We start from the raw sequence: 11643 nt of genomic DNA on the forward strand, positions 1-11643 counted from the left end.
GAAAATAAATTTCTGTGGTTTAGGTCACCCAGTTTGTGGTATTTTATTCTTCTTCTTGGCAAACTAAAACATCAAATAGATCTAGAGTTAAGCTGATGACCCTCAAAACATGGCAAAAATGTCAGTGTCAGCTAAGTCCCCATCCCCCTAATGGAGAGCCATCTTCTGTGAGTAATGATTTCACCAAGAACATTCCTTAATGTTTTTGAGAGATGATATGGGACCCATATGTAACTTATTAAGCACTTGATGAATAATGATGGCAGTAGTCATCACCAGCCCTTATTGGGAGTTTATTATGGCCCACACTCTGTACTGCACGCCCCATATGCCATCACCACAATCATACTAGGGCTTCCCTGGTGGCTCAGATGGTAAAGAAACCACCTGCACGGATTCATGTTGATATATGACAAAACCAATACAATATTGTAAAGTTAAAAAATAAAATAAAATAAAAATAAATATACACTTGAAATTAAAAAAAAAAAAAAGAAACCACCTGCAATGCAGAAGAGCTGGGTTCAGTTCCCAGGTTGGAAAGATCCCCTGGAGAAGGGCATGTCAACCCACTTCAGTATTCTTGCCTGGAGAATTCCATAGACAGAGAAGCCTGGCAGGCTATACCCCATGGGGTCACAAAGAGTCAGACACGATTACATTAATCAGATTTTGTTGTTATTGTGATTCCAGTTTTATAGACAAAGACTCTGTCTTACCCATGGTTCCACAACCAGAAGACCAGACTTAGACCTAGGTAGTTCATCTCAGGAGTTTATGTTCTTAATTTCTAAGTTATAGTCACTGGTAATGTCAGTGACCTTAAAATATAAGAGTCTGAAAATGAAGTGACACCCATATTTTTTCCTCCAAATGAGTTTCTGTAATGATGGGAAAACCCATTCTCTTCTGAGCAGGATCTTACTTCTCCTATCCATACCACCTCTTCCAGGAAGACTTCTAAGCCCACCCCAGCCCTAAGGAATCCATTGTGCTTCATTTCTATATTGTTTATTGTCTATCTCACCATTTTGGTTATATTTTCATGAGCACTTGTCATATTTTACTGACTTTTATTCAAGACACATGTGTGACACATTTTGGCTATTAGGCTATTAGGTAACAGGCACCCACAGTGACCTTTAGTTCTTCCTACAAGACAGTGTGGAGTGACAAGCTCATTTGTCTGAGAATGACCACAGTAGCTCACTTGGAGTTGGCTAGATAAAGAGCCAGAGAAGGCAATGGCACCCCACTCCAGTACTCTTGCCTGGAAAATCCCATGGACAGAGGAGCCTGGTAGGCTGCAGTCCATGGGGTTGCTGAGAGTCAGACATGACTGAGTGACTTCCCTTTCACTTTTCACTTTCATGCATTGGAGAAGGAAATGGCACCCCACTCCAGTGTTCTTGCCTGGAGAATCCCAGGGATGGGGGAGCCTGGTGGGCTGTTGTCTACAGGGTCGCACAGAGTCGGACACGACTGAAGCTACTTAGCAGCAGCAGCAGCAGATAAAGAGCCAGCTGGACCCAGAACTTCCTCCCCACTTTTCTGGGGGAAGGATTCTGGGCAGCCAACAAAGAGCTGGTATCTCAAAACAGGGTGCCTGGTCCTCACCCATGAGCTTGTCCTTCACTGGCAAGGCTGCTCTCATATGGTTCTATTCGAAGGGAGCCACCTTGCATGTCAGTTGGGCAAATCACTTATCTTGTGTATGCCAATTAGGTTGGCTGCCTATAGTTTTGCACTGAGAAACTTACAAGCCTAACCTGGAATCTATGGATAAAAAGTATCCAGAATCATATGGAAACACTTTTTAGGCCTTCATTCCAGATTGATTGAAAAATAACTCTTGGGGGATGAGATGCTGGAATTGTTGTTTTAAAAGCTGCCCAGTGACTCTAACATATAGGCAGGAGACTAGCTGAAGAACAGGAGAGAAGCACACCCACTCCCCTCCCCATGGGGGTAACACCTGGGTGAATCCATTGATTCTGTGAATCACTGGGCCTTAGAGTGTTTGTCAACAATGTCAGTCCCCATCCGCCTTCTTTCAACACCCCGCTCAATGCTCTACTAGACTTGAAAGAGGGCTCAGCAAATCATGACATGACACTTGGAACATGTCAGCCCAAGTGAAAGGTAAGGACTCCACCACCAGGGACCAACAGAGGGTCCCCTGGAGTAGACTGGCCAACTTGCCCTAGTTTTAAAACTGAAAGTGACGACCCAGAGGGATGGTATGGGGAGGGAGGAGGGAGGAGGGTTCAGGATGGGGAACACATGTATACCTGTGGCGGATTCATTTTGATATTTGGCAAAACTAATACAATTATGTAAAGTTTAAAAATAAAATAAAATTAAAAAAAAAAAAAAAACTGAAAGTGAAACCGAATCTGACCTCTGTACCCTGACACAGAAATTAAATCTTGGGTGTAGTAGAAGAGAATAGCTTTATTGCTTTGCCACACAGAGGGGGCCACAGTGGACTAATGCCCCCAAAACCATGTGTCCCAACCTGGAGTGGGTAGTGAAGAGTTTTAAAGAGGGTGTGATCAGCTCAATGACGTTCTTCTCATTGGTGGTGAGATAGGTAAGAGTCAGCATCATCAACCTTCTGGTTCCCACTGGTCTGGAGAACCAGGCTTTGCTTGTGGGCAGCTCACAGTTAACGTCTCCCACCTGTTGGGGGTTTCAGTATCTGTAAATCAGCTCAAAGATATTGTTATGTGTGTCCCTCAAGGGCCAACGAGGACCCTGCGCTGAGGCTGCACTATTGTCTCTTGACTGCTCCTCCCTCGTCTTAGCTCCCTTGGTTCTTGTTGTTGTTCAGTCGCTCGATCACGTCTGACTCTCTGCAACCCCATGGACTGCAGCATGTCAGTCTTGCCTGTCCTTTGCCACCTCCCAGAGCTTGCTCAAACTCATGTCCATTGAGTCAGTGATGCCATCCAGCCATCTCGTCCTCTGTTGTCCACTTCTCCCCCTGCCTTCAGTCTTTCCCAGCATCAGGGTCTTTCCTAACATCAGAACCTTTTCTAGCATCCCTTCCCTTCCAGAATTAGCAACTGTTTGAACCTGCCCTTTGGATCCCAGGGAAGGTCATGGAGGCTGAATGAAGCCTATTTCCTGTAACTAAGAAATGGGGGGTGAACAGAAAGGCTTTTGTGCCCAGGAGTCCCAAAGGGGCCCGCTTGGTTTTAAAAGTCCCATGTCCATTCAACCTCAGGGACACCAGATGCTGGTCACTCTGCTGGTGGGGTGGTTGTGGTGGGTAGGGTGGACAGACGAGGTTTTGCAGAATCTATACCTGCCTACCTAGAGCACTGAGATTCAATTTGAACTTCTCCCTGCAGGCAGTCAGAGCTGGGAGGGGGCTGTTCCCTTTCTAGTTGACACCTCACTGTGACCTTGAGTGTCCACCAGAGGGGAAGATGCCTCATGCTTCCAGCAGCCGGAGTGGTTAGACATTTCAGCACCAGTTACAACAGGTAACAAGCCCAGGGAAAACCCTACTGAGTTCTGAATACTAAATTTAACTTGTACATGACACTGCCCAATTACAGGTGCATCTCCCATCTGGCCACGAGGTCTGGTTTTGCTGTGTTTCAACGAGCTGCTTTCATCGGGTCACCCAAGCCTCTTCTGACCTCCCCCTTCATGGGGTCATGCCTCTAAATGCCAGTTTTCAGACAAGATCAGCTGTTTTTTCCCACAGGCAAGAATTTCAAAAGAGAATTTGACCAACTATAGAAAGACATAGCTGGGATAACTTGGGAAATTTGAATATATAGACAGACTATAGGTTGACATTCACTTTGTTAGCTTTGATTATGGTGGTATGGTTAGATAGGAAAGTGTCCTTATTTTTAGAGGTATATACTGAAGTATTTAAGGGTAATACATCATATTGTCTGTAGTGCATTTCACAATAATTCAGCAAAAATTGATAAAGAAAATATAAAGGCAAAAGTATTCCAAATCATAGCAACTGGGGCCTTGTGTATAGAAGAAATGGCCGCCTATGAGCTGAGATGATGATTAATAATCTTGGATCATGAAGAAATGGTTCATGTTTGCCCTACTTACTATTGCAGGATAGGAAAGTGTGTGATTTTTAATTTTTCAAATCTTCTGTTCAAAAATGGGCTTAAACCTCAAAGATTTTACAATTTTCAAAATCCAAAGATAGAGAAAGCCTGGCATATTGCACAGTATACATTTGAGGGAACAAGCCATCAGGCAGGGAGCTGGGACCCTAACACCACCCTTCACTAGCTGCGTGACCTTGAACAGATCATAGAAACACGTGGAGACTCAGGCTTCTCCTCCACGAAATGGGGCTAATAATGCTTTCCTCACAAGGCTGTGATGGGGAGCATACCCAATACTAGGGATAAAGAGCTTGCCTGGTTCACGTTAGACAATCAACAAATAGTCTCTTATGGGGAAGGAGGAAGGATATTTAATTCATTTTTCAGCATACAAAAAAAAAAATCTTAAAAAAGAGTCCCCCAGAGAGATCTGATTACCAAGTTTAGTACTAAACTTTCCTGCCAATGGGTGAATGCACTGATACATTGGACTAATAGTTATGGAAACCCAAAGTCGTCCTGGGAACTGTGTCTTAAGAAATAGCCCTAAGACATTATTTTATAAAAGTGATTTTTAAAGGAAAATGGATATAAGCAGGTTTGCATTTTTAGGTAGTCCAACCTGTATTTATATACAAAGGAAATTAACATTGAAATTCATGGTTCTCCCATCCCTAATCCTTAGCTTAATAAAATGGCTCCATTTTTAAAATGGAAACTATGGGCCAAGCATCAGTAGATGTGATTCATTTTCATCTTCAACACAACCTAATGAAATAGATATTATTGTCAAATTATTTTCCCATGTAACAGAAGTAATGGATGTCAGAGGTGAAGTCTCATGCCAGGAGGTTGTAGCTGGAAAGATAATACAGCCTTGACAAGAGAGTCAGACACGACTGAGCAACTGGACTGAACTGAACTGCAACCTTGCCATGACCTAACTCGAGCACCATCCTGGCTCCATTGCCTACAAGCCATAGAACAGAAAGATGGACTAAGTGCTCCTAGTCCAGTGTCTTCCAGATAACATGAGCATGATGATGCGGACAAGTCCATCGGATCCTCAGGATTAAATGAGGTAATGTGCAAAGCATTTAGAACAGCTTGGGCACATAATCAATGCTGTGTGACATAGGTTAGCTTATGTAATAGGTTCAGGCTGGCTGGCTGGTCTTTTATACTGCCTCACTAGTAGATAAACTCGGCTGGTGTCATCTATCCTCGCTCACCCGATGACACTATCAAGAGAGGGTGGAGATGGGCTTCTGGCCCCAAAGACCATTTCTCAGCCCCAGCACACCCTCAGACTGACTTCACTGAAGCCTTCTCTGCATACCAGGTGGTCAAGACCCATTGTGTTCTTTCTGTTGTCCTTTAGAAGTGCTGTCTATGGCTATAAGGATATCAAATCCATAAAGCTGGTCAGGGAAGGCATTCAAAATGGCTGTGTATAACGAGGGAATTTCTGTGGATGAGAATATCTTGAAAGATAGAGTTCTAGTCAGAAACTCCTGAGGAAAAGTTTAGTTTAGTTCCATCGCTCAGTCATGTCTGACTCTTTGCAAACCCAGGGACTGCAGCATGTCAGGCCTCCCTGTCCATCATCAACTCCCAGAGCTTACTCAAACTCATGTCCATTGAGTCAGTGATGCCATCCAACCATCTCATCCTCTGTCATCCCCTTCTCCTCCCGCCTTCTATCTTTCCCAACATCAGGGTCTTTTCTAATGAGGATAAAGCAAGTTATAAACCTCTCACATCATAGATGCATAAATAAATATCAATTCCCTCCCACAGACCTTCAAACCATGCCACGATGGGTGGACTTCAGTTGGTCTAGGGTTGGAGTGTTTTTTAAAAAATGTTTTTGCACTTGTCCCCAGCACAAGGATTTCAGACAGGGTTTGAATGTGGGGTGTGAGGGCGGTTGTTAATTGCAATGTCACAAAACACAGAGGAAATGACTCAAAGAACAACAAAAGAGAATGGTTCCTAAAGTCAAAAAAGCAGTTTCTACAAACCACAAGTGTAAGAACAGAGTGTGTTCATTTATTCATTCACTTGTTCACCTGTTCATTCAATAAAGGCTCATGGGCTTCTACATTGCACCAAACTGTGAGCAGGGTTGGAAAGTAGATGGATGAGCAAGATTGGGCCCTTGCCCTTGGGGAAGTGATGGGGTGGACCAGTGATCGTGCTTGCCCTTGAGTGGGCACCACCTCCGTTTCCTGGACCTGCTTGCAGTCCCAGGTGGGCGCAGGCATCCCACCCGCAAGCTGGCAGTTTTATCCTCCTTGGAGTTGGGGAGCCAGTGTGAGACCTTCCTAACTGTAGAGACTGTCACCCCATTTACACCCTCACTCTTGATTCTCTACAGCACTCCCCCTAGGTTCCTTCTTGATGGAAAGCACTCTGGGGAATTGCAAAGCTGGCCACTCCTAGCAATTATCACTTGTATTTTCTCTCTCCCTCCTTTTCTCCCTCTAAAGAATGAATTATATGTCTATGTAAAAGTGAAGTTGCTCAGTCGTGTCCGACTCTTTGCAACCCTGTGGACTGTAGTGTACCAGGCTCCTCCGTCCCTGGGATTCTCTAGGCAAGAATAGAGGCTGCTGCTGCTGCTAAGTCGCTTCAGTCATGCCCGACCCTGTGCAACTAGTGGAGTGGGTTACAATTTCCTTCTCCAGGGGATCTTCCTGACCCAGGGATCAAACCCGATCTCCCACATTGCAGGCAGACATTTTAACCTCTGAGCCACCAGGGAAACCCCATATATGTCCATGAAGTGAAGTGAAGTCACTCAGTCGTGTCTGACTCTTTGCGACCCCATGGACTGTAGCCTGCCAGGCTCCTCTGTCCATGGGATTTTCCAGGCAAGAATACTGGAGTGGGTTTCCCTTTCTTCTCCAGGGGATCTTCCCAACCCAGGGATCGAACCTGGGTCTCCCACATTGTAGGCAGATGCTTTTACCGTCTGAGCCACCAGGGAAGTCTCTGTATGTCCATCAGTTCAGTTCAGTTCAGTTCAGTTCAATTCAGTCACTCAGTCGTGTCCTACTCTTTGCGACCCCACGAATCACAGCATGCCAGGCCTCCAGACACATATAATTAAAGAAAAAAAATTAAATCTAATGTATCCTCAACCCATCATGTTCATGCTTATTTACTCTCTGGACTCATCCCTTGCTGTTAATAAATACTCTTATTGATTGTATCTTATACCATGAAGGAGAGGGTAAGAAGTACTAGTTGCAATTGGTAAGAGAAAGAGGTACCCTTTTACCGAGCTTGAAATGCAATCACCTGATAAGCATTCATTGTACACCTGCTGTGTGCCCTGACTTGGTGCTGGAAAAGACCTGGATCAGAGAGAGGAAGTCCTCTTGTCCTGCTGGCCAAGTGTCTGGTCAGCAGCCCCAGAGAAAAGGATGTATTAGCACTGAATCCAAACAAGCCCCCAGCGCTCACCCTCTTCATCTTTCCTGAACCGAATCAGCCCCTTGATCCATCCCACCTCCTGCTTTCTAATCAGTCCCTGATCCAAAGCAGAACATCGTGACATACCTGTGTCAACATGGCTGGGTTTTTGTTTGTTTGTTTGTTTTGGGGGAGGGGATGTTTTGAGACACAGTTACATCAGTGATCCTGGCCAAGTGTAAAATCAGCATTTTGCACAGTAAACGTTTCCAAACTTTGTGTCTTCTCCATTCCTCCATCCTCAGCCCCTTTCATTAGGGCATAGTTTATTCTTTCTTTTTTCTCTCCTGAATTGTCTAAACTGGAGCCTGTTACCTTATCTAGGAGTGGTGTTTTCTAAAACTCTATTCGAATGGAGTTAGTCTCCATGGATATGTTCCCTGCCTTGGAGAGTCATTATAAAGTAAGTTAATGCTATTAAAAATAATTTATGTATGTTTCTCTGTCCTGATAGGATGGTTGGAAATTTGTTTGAGGTTTCCTTCTGGAATTTGGAGAGTCAGCTCATTTTGAAGACACTGAAGCGTGAGTTGTGTGCTGAGATGGGGTGAGGGTCGAGTCTGGCTATTCCTGTCTGGTTGGAGGGGTAGGTCAGGATGATTTTTACTTTAGGAATTCTGAATTTGTAGGAATGGTGGAAATCTCTGGCACTTCCTGAGATGTGGCCCTGTTCAAGTCCTTAGCTTCTCAGTTTTCTTATCTGTGAAACGGTCATGACAGTACCTTCATGAAGATGAAGCCCAAGATTTCTAAACACTAATGAAGGGTCTAAAAAGAAACTGGACTGAACTTAGCTCAGTCTTGCCTCACCTGGGTTACGAGGTATCCCATCGGTGAGATCACATGAGGCGGCACAACTTAGAAACAGAACGTCCCTGGTATAGGGAAATTTCAAGGGTCCGTTGTGCAGGCCAGAGAGTTCATCTGCTGCCCTGCAGGTGGGATCGAGGTCCCCACTGTCAGTCACTTTATGAAGAAGTTGGTCCAGGAAATGAACACTCAGGAGAGGAGACTTAGATACTACTGAAAAAGGGAAATGAAAACCAGCTTTTCCTCTCTGTCAATCCAGGGAGCATCAGGTGTGTCCACGTGGTCAGGGGGCCAGGAAATGCCCTGCAGTAGCAGGCTGGGTGACGAGTCATTCTCTGTGTTACATTTCTCTTTCATGTCCCTCCAGCCTTCAGTGAGGTCTCCTGTCCCGTTTAATGGGAGAGTCTAGTTGTGACGGAGAACAGGAAACAGTTTTCCACAATAACAAAGCTGGAACAGAATAGAAAAAAATAAATACAAAGTATAATTATCATCATACAGTCCATTCTGAAGGAGATCAGCCCTGGGATTTCTTTGGAAGGAATGATGCTAAAGCTGAAACTCCAGTACTTTGGCCACCTCATGCGAAGAGTTGACTCATTGGAAAAGAGTCTGATGCTGGGAGGGATTGGGGGCAGGAGGAAGAGGGGACGACAGAGGATGAGATGGCTGGATGGCATCACTGACTCAATGGACATGAGTCTCAGTGAACTCCGGGAGTTGGTGATAGACAGGGAGGCCTGGCGTGCTGCGATTCATGGGGTCGCAAAGAGTCGGACACGACTGAGCGACTGAACTGAACTGAACTGAATGACTATCTAAGAATATTTATATAAAATTAATATATTAATTTTTGTATTTTTCTAATTCTGTGTAGAGAAAAATTTTAATTCAGTGGAGCAGCTTGAAAAATTAGCACACATTGGTGACAGATAAGAATGAGTGCAGGTCCATAAGGTCATTTAACTGTTAACGATTGTTTAATTTCAAGGCACTTATTGTTGAGTGGAATAATTGCTTTGTTCTCCATTCTTTGTCTTTTCGTCTCAATTCTCATGACAAGTGCTTCCATGAGCATCATCAAACTCTGTCGGCAGAGCCTCTGGGATGTTACAAGATGACGGTGTTTGTTCAGAGAGCACTAAACAGTTATGATCCTCTCATTTCATTCAAATTATGCCATTATTGCGAGATGGAGCACCAGCAACCCAAACTGTCTCTGCAGTCTCATATTTCCACTGTTTAAGAAACAGCTGTCAAAGGGATATGGGTGAACTGAGCAACTGCCAAATTAGGGGGGAATTATAATTTTAATCAAGCATTTGCCTAAATTCATGAAAGCTAATATTTGGCTTATCATTTTCCAGACATAATACCAGGGCTTCCCTGGTAGTTCAGCTGGTAAAGAATCTGCCTGCAACGCAGGAGAGCTCTCCCCGTTCGATTCCTGGGTCAAGAAGATCTCCTGGAGAAGGGATAGGTACAAAACAATTCAGTATTCTTCGGCTTCCCTGATGGCTCAGATGGCCTGCAATGCGGGAGACCTGGGTTTGATCCCTGGGTTGGGAAGATCCTCTGGAGTAGGGAATGGCTACCCACCCCAGTACTCTTGCCTGGAGAATCCTGTGGACAGAGGAGCCTGGTGGGCTACTCCACTGTCTCCCAGAGTATGCTCAAACTCATGCCCATTGAGTTGGTGATGCTATCTAACCATCTCATCCTCTGCCGCCCTCTTCCCCCACTTGCCTTCAATCTTTCCCAACATCAGGGTTTTTTTTTTCCAATGAACTGGTTCATTGAATTGGTTCACCAATGTGTGCATCACGTGGCCAAAGTATTGGGGCTTCAGCTTCAGCATCAGTCCTTCCAATGAATATTTAGTTCTGATTTCCTTTAGGATTGACTGGTTTGGTTTCCTTGCTGTTCAAGGGACTCTCAAGAGTCTTCTCCAGCACCACAGTCCAAAGGCATCAATTGTTCAGCTCTCAGCCTTTTTTATAGTCCAACTCTCACATCCATACATGACTACTAGAAAAACCATAGCTTTGATTATACAGATCTTTGTTGGTGAAGTAATATCTCTGCTTTTTAATACACTGTCTAGGTTTGTCATAGCAAGCGTCTTTTAATTTCATATCTGCAGTCACCATCTGCAGTGATTTGGGAACCCAAGAAAATAAAATCTATCACTCTTTCCGCTTTTTTCCCTTCTATTTGCCATGAAGTGATGGGACTGGATACCATGATCTTCATTTTTTGAATGTTGAGTTTTAAGCCAGCTTTTTCACTCTCCTCTTTCACCTTCATCAAGAGGCTAATTAGTTCCTCTTCACTTTCTGCTATTATAGTGATATCATCTACATACCTGTGGTTGTTATTTCTCCCACCAATCTTAAGATGAGTCAAAGTAAATTACAAGGCAAAGACTATAAGCAGAGATACAGAGAGCATTTTGTAGTAATAAAAAAGGTCAATTCATCAAGATATATAACAGTATAAAATGTATATGGTCTTCAAAATCAGCGCAAATATATACGGACTTCAAAATTTATGAGGTCAAAAAGTTACAGTGTTAAAGAGAGAAATAGATACAGTTGGAGATTGTAACATCTCTTTTGCAGTAGCTGACAAAGTAGTCCAAAAAATTCAGTGAGGATATGGAAGATTTTACTAACACTATCAACAAACTTGACTTAATTGGCATTTACTGAGCAATGAAAGAATACACATTCATTTTTCAAGAACATGGGGAACACATACTAAGAGAGACCATATCCTCAGTCATAATGTATGTCTCAATACATTTCAAAATATTGAAATCTTTAAAAACCACATTTTAAAATCCCAACAGAATTAAATTAGAAATATCTAGAAATATCTAGATATCTAGAAAGTCTCCAAATACTTGGAGATTAAATCACACACCTCTAAATGACATATAGGTCAAAGAAGAAGCATAAGCAATAAGAAAACTTTTGCACTGAAAGTTGATTATAAAAATGCAACATATCAAAAATTCAACAATTCCACTAAAGTGTTGACTTTAAATGCATAGCTTTTAATCTCAGATCATTGATTTGAAATCTTTCTTATTTCTGAACTTAAGTTTCCAGATGTCCTGGAAACATTTTCCAGGACTAGAAAAATGTGGGTGAATTAAACCCAGATACATAGAAAGGAGGAAAGAAATAAAGATAAGAGCAGAAATTGAAGAAGTTTTTAAAAAATAGACAAATAATACAAAAATTAACAAGAAAAA

This window comes from Bos javanicus, chromosome 26 (assembly GCF_032452875.1).
Source record: "Bos javanicus breed banteng chromosome 26, ARS-OSU_banteng_1.0, whole genome shotgun sequence".
Taxonomy (NCBI): domain Eukaryota; kingdom Metazoa; phylum Chordata; class Mammalia; order Artiodactyla; family Bovidae; genus Bos; species Bos javanicus.